The sequence below is a fragment of the Bombina bombina genome, chromosome 7 (genome assembly GCF_027579735.1).
Source record: "Bombina bombina isolate aBomBom1 chromosome 7, aBomBom1.pri, whole genome shotgun sequence".
Classification (NCBI taxonomy): domain Eukaryota; kingdom Metazoa; phylum Chordata; class Amphibia; order Anura; family Bombinatoridae; genus Bombina; species Bombina bombina.
In genome coordinates this window covers 11,541,062-11,552,713 of record NC_069505.1, presented here as the reverse complement: position 1 = coordinate 11,552,713, position 11,652 = coordinate 11,541,062, and the positions used below count along the sequence as shown (strand labels likewise).

General features: G+C 43.1%; 1 non-coding gene across 1 annotated transcript; it reads left to right on the top strand.

Moving 5' to 3' along the window:
- The first annotated feature begins 995 nt into the window (after positions 1-995).
- Positions 996-1,130, top strand: LOC128637115 (small nucleolar RNA SNORA57). The gene has a single exon (XR_008398980.1). It is a non-coding gene; the product is annotated as a small nucleolar RNA SNORA57 (small nucleolar RNA).
- The last annotated feature ends 10,522 nt before the right edge of the window (positions 1,131-11,652 follow it).

Below are 11,652 nucleotides of genomic sequence, written 5' to 3'. Positions count from 1 at the left end.
TGGGTGTCATGTCCTTTTTTAAGGGACAATTAACACTAGATTAAAGGATTTGAAGATTTAGTCTGAGAATAATGTTTAGATGTTAGATTTCATTCTTTTAAACAGAACTAAAGGTTTAGCGTCTATAAAGCAATGAGAGCTGCCATGTTGTAACTTAGGTTACCTTCTCTGCTGTGACCAATTAGAGACAGCTATAAATACATCACTAGTGTGCAGCCAATGGCTGTGTGGGATATAACAGTGTTCTGCACATGACTGTTAAATGACAGAAAAGGGGACAAAATAAATAGTATATTGCAGTTTTTATATACAGCTTGTCACTCTTTATAGCATTGAGTGCTGTAGAGCGTCATTAGTTTAGTTCTGTATGTGACGCTGCACAAAACAAGTCACGTTAGGCAGATTTTCTTTTACGGTTGAGAGCGGCAATTGTAAACCACTTTCTAATTTACTTCTATCACATTTTGCTCATTCTTAGTATCTTTTGCTGAAAGTTCAGGAGCGTGCATGTGTCTGGAGCATTATATGGCAGCCGTTTTGCAAGAATGTGCTCTATTTCCTGCCGTGTAGTGCACCAGATGCTACCTAGGTATCTCTCTCAAACAATACCAAGGGAACCAAGCAAACTTCCTATAAGTACAATAGAAAAGTGTTTAACTGTGTCCTGTCTGAATCACAAGAACATTTTATTCCTCATGTCACTTTAAGTTAAAGGCATGTGACACAGTAGATATATTTTCTAAGCCTATAATCTCCCTCTAGTCACGTGTGTGGTCATGTTGTACTGAAGCTCTCACTACATTCTAGTGCTCAGTGTTTGCACAAGTGCAGTAACTTTTTCAAATATCTGCAGTGTAACTTAGGTTTCAAAATGGCCGCTCCCTTGATTAGGAGGTGCATGAAATGTGTTTAGGGTCTTTTTTTTTTTTTTTAATGTGTTGAAATAGGAAACCTGCTGATGTACGTAGATCTGGTTGTTACCAGGCTTCCCTTTCCCTCCATTTCTTGGCATGCAGGGCGTTGCCTGTACCCCTGTGTGTAATGTACGGAGGTAGATTATTACCCGGTGCTATGTCTTCGGTGCCAGCTCTTCCTCTGGGCTGGTTCTATCCTCAATCACTGGCACACGCTGTCTGAGTGCTCTGTGTAATGCTGCAGAGCCTTGCTTGTTCTTACGCTTGTAATGTCTGTTGCAGGTGACGCCATTAGATGAAGACAATGAAGTGTCCTGAGTTGCCAGTACGTCCCTACACGCAAGATGTCGGGAAGTCTCATAGCAACAAGAGCAGCTAAAGTTGTTGCCAGATCACCAGGCTGGATTCTGAATGAACTACAGTTGTGCTCGAGTTTGTATACCCTGACAGAAATCAATCTCTTTCAAAATCAATGCCAAAATTTCACGATCATGCCCAAATGGTCTCTTAAGGATAGTGATCATATAAAGCCCATTTTATTATCGCATACTCACCGGCTACTTTATTAGGTACACCTGTTCAATTGCTTAGTAACACAAATTGCTTTTCAGCCAATCGCATGGCAGCAACTCAATAAATTTAGTAATCTAGACGTGGTGAAGACAACTTGCTACATTTTTAACTGAGCATCAGAATGGGCAAGAAAGGGGATTTAAGTGACTTTGAACGTGGTATGGTTGTTGGTGCCAGACGGGCTGGTCTAAGTATTTCAGAAACTGCTGATCTACTGGGATTCTCACGCACAACCATCTCTAGGGTTTACAGAGAATGGTCCGAAAAAGAGAAAATATCCAGTGAGCGGCAGTTGTGTGGACGAAAATGCCTTGTTGATGTCAAAGGTCAAAGTAGAATGGAAAAACTGGTTCGAGATGATAGAAAGGCGACATTAACTCAAATAACCATTCGTTACAACCAAGGTGTGCAGAATACCATCTCTGAACGCACAACACGTCGAACCTTGAAGCAGATGGGCTACAGCAGCAGATGGGCTACTGAAGCTGATGGGCAGCAGAAGACCACACTGGGTGCCACTCCTGACAGCTAAGAATAGGAAACAGGTTTAGGCTGGTAGTGTAATAGAAGGTGCTAGCGATAACATGAACCGTTCATCTGATTATTTGTCGCAGGTCAATCAGATCATGTATTAGCGCTTATCTTCTTTGTATGATCTGATTGGTCCGTTCCAACTTCACTATCTAATTTTGCCTCCGCCTTGAGGTGGATGCCGGTGGATTGGCAGGGCGCCCTCCATGCAGAAGCAAAAACAAATAGTGAAGATGGGTAAATTACAGTGCCCATCTGACTGGCCCGTGTCTCTGAGGGACAAGATGTACAACCAATCAGATGAACAGTTCATGTTCTCCCTTGTGCTGTGGGGGATATTTATTTGGCACACTATCGGCCCCTTAGTACATATTGATCATTGTTTAAACACCACCGCCTAGTTGAGTATTGTTGCTCACTATGTCCATCCCTTTATGACAATAGTGTAGCCATCTTCTGGTGGCTACTTCCAGCAGGATAATGCACTATGTCACAAAGCTCAAACCATCTCACAGGGCCTAGGACTACCCAAAAAAATTAATGGGGGGGAAAAAATGACCAGCCTGCAAGAAAATCTTCCCGCCCGTGCGTGTACATTAAAAATGACAAAGTACACCTTGTTATAATCTCACACTTGTAATCTTGATTTTTTTTATTCCTTGGCCCAATTATACAATCGTTTAACTACGGGATAGTGAAAATGTGACAATAAAATACAAAAGTGAGCCGTAAATTAAAAGTTCATATGTAAGGATATGTTTGTTCCTTTGGGAAGGGTCTCTTCACTTTTCTGCGATCCTCTGTGTGTTCTCAAGGAAAAGGAAACAAAATGTGCAACTCTGTAACCACTTGAAATGAAACAGTTCTGCTTGTTTAACGAGTGATTACTCACATTTGTTGGAGCTTATGACCAAGCTCAGGGAAATGCGCACTCTCACTTTATACTGGTGGGAAAACAGTACTCGGGCAAATCTCTTAAAATATTTATTAAAATACATAAAAAGCGTCACAAATGCCCCCAAAACACCTCTTACAAAGGGTAACCGATGCAAGTCCTAGATGGAGATGGATGGAAAAGCAGAATCTTAACCGCTAAAACCACCACCTCTCAGTGCCAGTACAGAATCCATCCCCAGGTGTATAGGCAGATGTAAAGACGCACAAGAGTGTCAATTGAGACACTTGTGCATCTTTACATCTGTCTATACACCTGGGGGAGGAGCGTTCTGTACTGGCACTGAGAGGTGGTGGTTTTAGCGGTTAAGATTCTGCTTTTCCATCCATCTCCATCTAGGACTTGCATCGGTTACCCTTTGTAAGAGGTGTTTTGGGGGCATTTGTGACGCTTTTTATGTATTTTAATAAATATTTTAAGAGATTTGCCTGAGAGTACTGTTTTCCCACCAGTATAAAGTGGGAGTGCGCATTTCCCTGAGCTTGGTCATAAGCTCCAACAAATGTGAGTAATCACTCGTTAAACAAGCAGAACTGTTTCATTTCAAGTGGTTACAGAGTTGCACTATGTTGCAGAAAAGTGAAGGATCGCAGAAAAGTGAAGAAACCCTTCCCAAAGGAACAAACATATCCTTACATATGAACTTTTAATTTACGGCTCACTTTTGTATTTTATTGTCGCATTTATTTTCACTCATTTTTCTGTTGTGATTATTGGTATATTATATAACTACGGAATAGTGCAAAATTAGATTTTTAGTGAACTAGTATTGATATATTTGAAGCTGGGCGATATGGGGGTGGGGGGAAATTGCAATTGCAATTTTTTTTTTATAAATTACTAGAACACCTTAATTTTGCGTACGTTACGGGTCTCCCTCTGAGCAGTCAGCGTTCCGGGGAGGAGGGGTGGGGCATAGACTGAGGAGGAGGGGCGGGGCATAGACTGGGAAGGAGGTTTGTAGCATGAGTGACCCATCGGAATTTAGCACCGTCAAGACACCGGCTTTTTCATTACAGGCGGTGCTGTGGGATCATGATACTTCCTGTTCTGTCACTACAGTTCCTGTGAGCCCCACGTCTTTTCACATCTGAGGGAAAATATAAACTTGTTCTAATGTTTAAAATGCACTCGGGTCCCTGGGAGGCAGCTTGGAAAATACTATTGCATAATAAAGCTGTTAAGTGATATATAAACAATGTATTACGTATGGCTCTTGTTAACGCTTCAATAAGCACATGAGGTGCAGTTTTTATTTTCCATACGTATACTTTATTAGCGTTTTAGCCTCTCAGCTGCCTCCCAGGGACCCGAGTGCATTTTAAACATTAGAACAAGTTAATATTTTCCCTCAGATGTGAAAAGACGTGGGGCTCACAGGAACTGTAGTGACAGAACAGGAAGTATCATGATCCCACAGCACCGCCTGTAATGAAAAAGCTGGTGTCGGTGATAAATTCTGATGGGCCACTCATGCTACAAACCTCCTTCCCCAGCCTATGTCCCACCCCTCCTCCCGGGGACCATCCCAGGAACGCTGACTGCTCAGAGGGAGAGACCGTCACGTGTGCGCTTAGGATCTTCTCTTCAGTCGCCGCTAAGCCTGTTCACATGGTGCGAGTGACACTTCTGGACGGGGCTAAAAATCGCACACTATCACGGTTTAAAACGGCATATGCAGTTAATCGTGCAGCCCTAATTTGAAGTAGGGCTGCACTATTAATTGCATATGCGATTTAAAACCTGTGAGTGTCATTTTAGCCCCGACCCTATGACGTCACCTGTGATGTACAGGAGGGCTGGCTGTAACTGTTCATTGCACGCAGGCTTCTGTAGGGAAAGGAGGGGGTGGGGGGGTAGAAAGGCTATGCAGGAATTTGCCGGTTTGCCTCGGCTCTGATGGCAGCAGTCACAGCTGCATACACAGGTAAAATAAAGCCTCTTCTTTTAAAGAAAGTATTTGACGCAAACCGTTCAGAAAGTGAAGTACAACTGCACTTTTACTCTTATCTATTTTCCATGGTGCACGTTCTGTTTTTGGTTTTTTTTTAACCCTTCAACAAGACTGTCTTAGAGGCTTTGTTTTTGAAAGATATGTATGCGTTTGTTTTTTTTTCTGATGTATGGGAAGTTCATGTTAACCCTTTGAGTGCCAAGCACTTTCCCACCTGGGTGCTAAGCTGATTTGAGGGTATTTTTTTTTTTTTTTTTCTTTTTCCCCCAGATCCCCAAGACTTACAACGTTGGAAAGCTTACGCGATTACCTTAGGTCTTGGGGGTCTGTAGCTGCTTAGATGCCTGGGAATACAGGCGTCTAAGCAGCAATGCCCCCTTTCCCTATTGTCGTATTTTGGTAATAAAGTTGCACAGTGACGTCAATCACATCATTGCGTGTGACGTCACCATGCAAAACGTGAAGCCCCGGCAATGCCTGTCACTATACATGCTCAATAGCCGGGATGGGAGCCCCCAGATTTCCCACAAGGTGGGAGAGTGGTAGCGACGGCTCAGAGCGGTCGTTAACACCTGAGTGGGAAACTCTGCGACGGCTCAGAGCGGTCGGCACTAAAAGGGTTAATCATACCACAGCTAGACTGCCCAAGAAAACATGACAATCTTGTGTCAAAATAAAATTAGCTGCCTGTGCTGTGGCTACACAGTTGCCACTTCTTAGGTCTTCTAACTATTTTGTTTTGTATTTTTACGTTAGTGTATTGGACATTGAGAAACATGTGCATTAAGATTCTGTAGTGTTAAATAAACATTTTATTGAAAAATTAAGGTGTTGTATAGTCATAAGAAAATCGGGGTGAGATTAAAATTGCAATCACGTCTTTTTTTTTTGGGGGGGGGGGGGGTCCAAAATCGCAATTTTCATTTTTGCCCATATCTCCCAGCCTTAATTTGAAGCAAATATTGAAAATAAAATTACTAACTGAGCCTCAGGCATTGTATTGAAGTGAATACAGAAAGTACCAGATCTATGCACATGAAGCATTGTTGAAACTGTTAAAGGGACACAACTCAAATTTTCCTTGATTCAGATTGAGCATGACATTTTAAGCAACTTTCTAATTTACTCCTATTATCAAATTTTCTTCATTCTCTTGGTATCTTTATTTGAAATGCAAGTTTAAATGCCGGCCCATTTTTGGTGAACAACCTGGGTTGTCCTTGCTGATTGGTGGATAAATTCATTCACCAATAAAAAAAAAAAAGTGCTGTCCAGAGTACTAAAACCAAAAAAAGCTTAGATGCCTTTTTCAAATAAAGATAGCAAGAGAACGAAGAAAAATTGGTAATAGGAGTAAATTAGAAAGTTGCTTAAAATTGCTGCTCTTTCTGAATTACAAAAGAGAAAATTTGGATTCAGTGTCCCTTTAACAGATGTTGCTGAGTCAGAGTGCCCTGGGAAGTTAAACTCCCAATCCTAAACCTCATTAAGTCTTGACAACTCAAACTTCTGCTTGCTCATCATTTTCAAGATGATCAAAAGGGATTGGAACCTCAGCAATGACTAAATTTGATGTTTCATTTGTAGACCTTCTGTATGTGACATTTCTTTTGTTGCCCAATGCCTTATTGCTTCACTTAGATCAAACATTGAATGCGGAGAGGCAGCATTGTGGGAGAGCTGTAAGTCAGAAGGTTGCTTGCTCTTGTCAAGGAGTTTAGCTTGGACGTAGTGCACTGGTGAGGAGAACGTTAGTGGGTGACGGTCAGGTGGGATGACTACATTTGGGCCATAATAGCTTGTTTCGGATTATAGAAACTCAGACACAAGCAGGTTCTGCAGGATGCTTTGCAGCCTAGACAAGGGCCATCACAAATCTTCATCAGCCTAGACAGACGGCACTTATTCCTGATACTGCCCCAGGAATGCGAGCATCAAATCGCGCCCCTGCATCAGTGCATAGCATGTGTAGCCTCATTACCCACTTGCACAGCATTTCTCGGTTATATGTGATCTCCATGCTGTACACTGATGCAGAGGCAGATCTGTGCAAGGAGCAGACAGAATGTAAATCATAGTCGTCTAAACTGTGCCGGTGATGCGTCGCTTATGACTAAAAAACACATTGCCAGTCTCTGGGAATAGTAAATGTGCTGCAGAACTTCTGTAAGCCTGTGCAAGGCGCTGTACAGACGTGTGAGGGCAGTAGGAGATGTATGGAATGTGTTACAGGGACCTAGTGCAGCACATTTGCCAGTTTCTGGGAATAGTAATGTGTTTGCGATGATGGCCCTGTGAGTAAATTGTGCAACGACCTGCAGAACGTACACAGGAGTATGTTTGCGCAAAAGACCCACAGAAACGGTAAGACTGGGCAGTTAGCCATATGAGTGATACAGTGTAGATTATGTGCACAGTACTTCAGTAGCATTGGAGTTGTCAGCAATTAGCTGAGCCAAATAAATGAATTTAAATTCACAAATAACAAAAATCAAGCTGCAAAATACAAATCATGATAGCCTGCAGGCTGACAGGATTTCTGCTACACTGCCATCTGTACACTGCCATCGCTTATGGCCTTTGATTGGAGGGGAGGGCGTTCTAGCCTCAAGCACAGCTCAGCCCTTTCCTTGGGGAGTGCCAGCAGTGTCTGGAGTAATTGCAAGAGGGATAAATAGAAAGATAAACGTGACAATTTTATATCTAGATCGTTTCATTAGTGCATTTACTATTGGTATATAGTTCTGTGATATCCGTGTATACTGGCCCTTTAAATTTGGTTAACTTACTTTGCAAATGAAGACGGATTGGGCTCCTGCTTTAGTCCCTTGGACAAGTGTTTGTTTTATTGTTCAGGCCAGGTGACAGTTTTTAGCTTCTGTCAATCTTGTTAAACAATCCATTCAGTCTCTAATTTCCTACTTACGCCCTGTGCCTCTAGTACTGGTCAGAGTTCTGTTGTCTTCAATGCCAAAGTCTGAAAGAAATCTAATGCCTGGCAACACCTCTATATATTTTTTTTCTGGTTTAATAGGGACATATTAAATAAAAATATGTAATTCAATATTCTTATGTCCTAATATATTACATTTTGTGAAAATATCTAATTATATTTTAAATGTAGAACCTGAGTTTTCTTTGTCAGGCCATGATTTGAAGGATATTACTGATGTTCCCTGAAGAACTTCAATATCTTCAAAGCGATTAGCAAAGCTGGACTGTATTGCTTCCAGAAACTTCTTTTTTTAAACTCTTGAACGCATCGTCCTTTCAACGCAACTCCTTCAAACCTAGCTGTGTCCTCGTCATACTGAATGGAATGAAGAAATGGCTCAGGTACAGGCCGGGAACGGATATAAACAAAATATACCTCTTTTTCAGAGCGATCAGTATTTTTTTTTTTTTTTGTCACTTCCAAACTGTGGTGGACATCTACAACACCTTCATTTCGGTTCTAAAAAAAAAAGGATGGATAAGTTGCATATCTGTAAAAGCACAGACGCCAGCATAGTAAACATAATGGCCCTGCTTATCTCTCCTTTTATTCTTTCTAGGCTATTTTGGTGACTCCATATTAAGGGAGAGGCAGAGAGAAAGTGAAGGAGAGATAAAAGGAGGTGTGGGGAAAGGGACAGAGAGGGAGGGTGAAATTGAGGGAGAGAAAAAGTGCTTGAGAGACATGGGGAGAAAGGGCAGAGGTCTACACACCTGATCAAGATGTTGTATGATTGCTTTGTAACCTTGGAGGAAATGGTCACGTGCACGCCAGATGTGGCCAACCCATCGTGTCCCATCTGCTCGTGTAGGCAGTAGTGGCCTCATTTTCAGAGAAGCATAGCTGTTCTTAAGATTTGCACGGTTGAGTGCCGACTTGTGATAAAATAAATATAACCCTAAAAGTAGATCCTTTAACTCATTATTGGCTGCTACTCCAAGCGGTGACTCATGCAGTGAATTGCAACATCGCTTTCTCTGTCCTTTTTCATTTCTGCGCAACTCCATTTCCCCCCCATAACTGCTGCTCCATCAGTGCCTATTGCAACTAGTTTTTTCCTTCCACGACTGGTCAAGGTGTTGTGTAACTGCTGCATTTACTGCCTGAGAAATTGCAGGCAATTAAAAAGGCTGAAACAAAGTCACAAATCTTGTGTGTACCTTGTCTTCTACTGCCAATCTGGCATAAAGAATTTCTTCCTCCATCACACAAGACACGTGGTAGCTCATATTTTGTATGTTGTTTTTCTTCCTGTGCAATAAAGTGTACAAATGACCTGGCTGATATGGCATTCTCATCATTTATTTGTATAGTAGGCAATATTCTGTAGTGCAGAGTACAAAGACAGGGGTCTACAATGACAAGAATTTGTGATAACGTACAACTACACAAATCTAGTACAGGAGGAAGAGGGCCCTGCTCTGGAGAGCTCACAGGGTGAGGGTGCAGAGACATAAGGTTTGGGGTAGCTTGTTACATGGGTTGCAGCAGTGCATCACTGATGCTACAGGGGGTGATACACAGTATAAGGACTAAGGCCCCATAGACAACTATTACACAAGACGGCAGTATAAGAACTAAGGCCCCATAGATAACTATTACACAAGACGGCGCTGTCACTAATGCTACAGGGGGCGATACACAGTATAAGAACTAAGGGCCCCATAGACAACTATTACACAAGACGGCGCTGTCACTGATGCTACAGGGGGCGATACACAGTATAAGAACTAAGGGCCCCATAGACAACTATTACACAAGACGGCGCTGTCACTGATGCTACAGGGGGAGATACACAGTATAAGAACTAAGGGCCCCATAGACAACTATTACACAAGACGACGCTGTCACTAATGCTACAGGGGGCGATACACAGTATAAGAACTAAGGGCCCCATAGACAACTATTACACAAGACGGCGCTGTCACTGATGCTACAGGGGGCGATACACAGTATAAGAACTAAGGGACCCATAGACAACTATTACACAAGACGGCGCTGTCACTGATGCTACAGGGGGTGATACACAGTATAAGAACTAAGGGCCCCATAGATAACTACACAAGACGGCGCTGTCACTGATGCTACAGGGGGTGATACACAGTATAAGAACTAAGGGCACCATAGATAACTTACACAAGACGGCGCTGTCACTGATGCTACAGGGGGCAATGCACAGTATATGAGCTAAGGGCCCCATAGACAACTATTACACAAGACGGCACTGTCACTGATGCTACAGGGGGTGATACACAGTATAAGAACTAAGGGCCCCATAGACAACTATTACACAAGACGGCACTGTCACTGATGCTACAGGGGGTGATACACAGTATAAGAACTAAGGGCCCCATAGATAACTATTACACAAGACGGCGCTGTCACTGATGCTACAGGGGGCGATACACAGTATAAGAACTAAGGGCCCCATAGATAACTATTACACAAGACGGCGCTGTCACTGATGCTACAGGGGGTGATACACAGTATAAGAACTAAGGGCCCCATAGATAACTATTACACAAGACGGCGCTGTCACTGATGCTACAGGAGGCGATACACAGTATAAGAACTAAGGGCCCCATAGACAACTATTACACAAGACGGCGCTGTCACTGATGCTACAGGGGGCGATACACAGTATAAGAACTAAGGGCCCCATAGACAGCTATTACACAAGACGGCGCTGTCACTGATGCTACAGGGGGTGATACACAGTATAAGAACTAAGGGCCCCATAGACAACTATTACACAAGACGGCGCTGTCACTAATGCTACAGGGGGCGATACACAGTATAAGAACTAAGGGCCCCATAGACAACTATTACACAAGACGGCGCTGTCACTGATGCTACAGGGGGCGATACACAGTATAAGAACTAAGGGCCCCATAGATAACTATACACAAGACGGCGCTGTCACTGATGCTACAGGGGGTGATACACAGTATAAGAACTAAGGGCCCCATAGATAACTATTACACAAGACGGCGCTGTCACTGATGCTACAGGGGGTGATACACAGTATAAGAACTAAGGGCCCCATAGATAACTATTACACAAGACGGCGCTGTCACTAATGCTACAGGGGGTGATACACAGTATAAGAACTAAGGGCCCCATAGACAACTATTACACAAGACGGCACTGTCACTGATGCTACAGGGGGTGATACACAGTATAAGAACTAAGGCCCCATAGATAACTATTACACAAGACGGCGCTGTCACTGATGCTACAGGGGGCGATACACAGTATAAGAACTAAGGGCCCCATAGATAACTATTACACAAGACGGCGCTGTCACTGATGCTACAGGGGGTGATACACAGTATAAGAACTAAGGGCCCCATAGACAGCTATTACACAAGACGGCGCTGTCACTGATGCTACAGGGGGCGATACACAGTATAAGAACTAAGGGCCCCATAGACAACTATTACACAAGACGGCACTGTCACTGATGCTACAGGGGGCGATACACAGTATAAGAACTAAGGGCCCCATAGACAACTATTACACAAGACGGCGCTGTCACTGATGCTACAGGGGGAGATACACAGTATAAGAACTAAGGGCCCCATAGACAACTATTACACAAGACGGCGCTGTCACTGATGCTACAGGGGGCGATACACAGTATAAGAACTAAGGGCCCCATAGACAACTATTACACAAGACGGCGCTGTCACTGATGCTACAGGGGGTGATACACAGTATAAGAACTAAG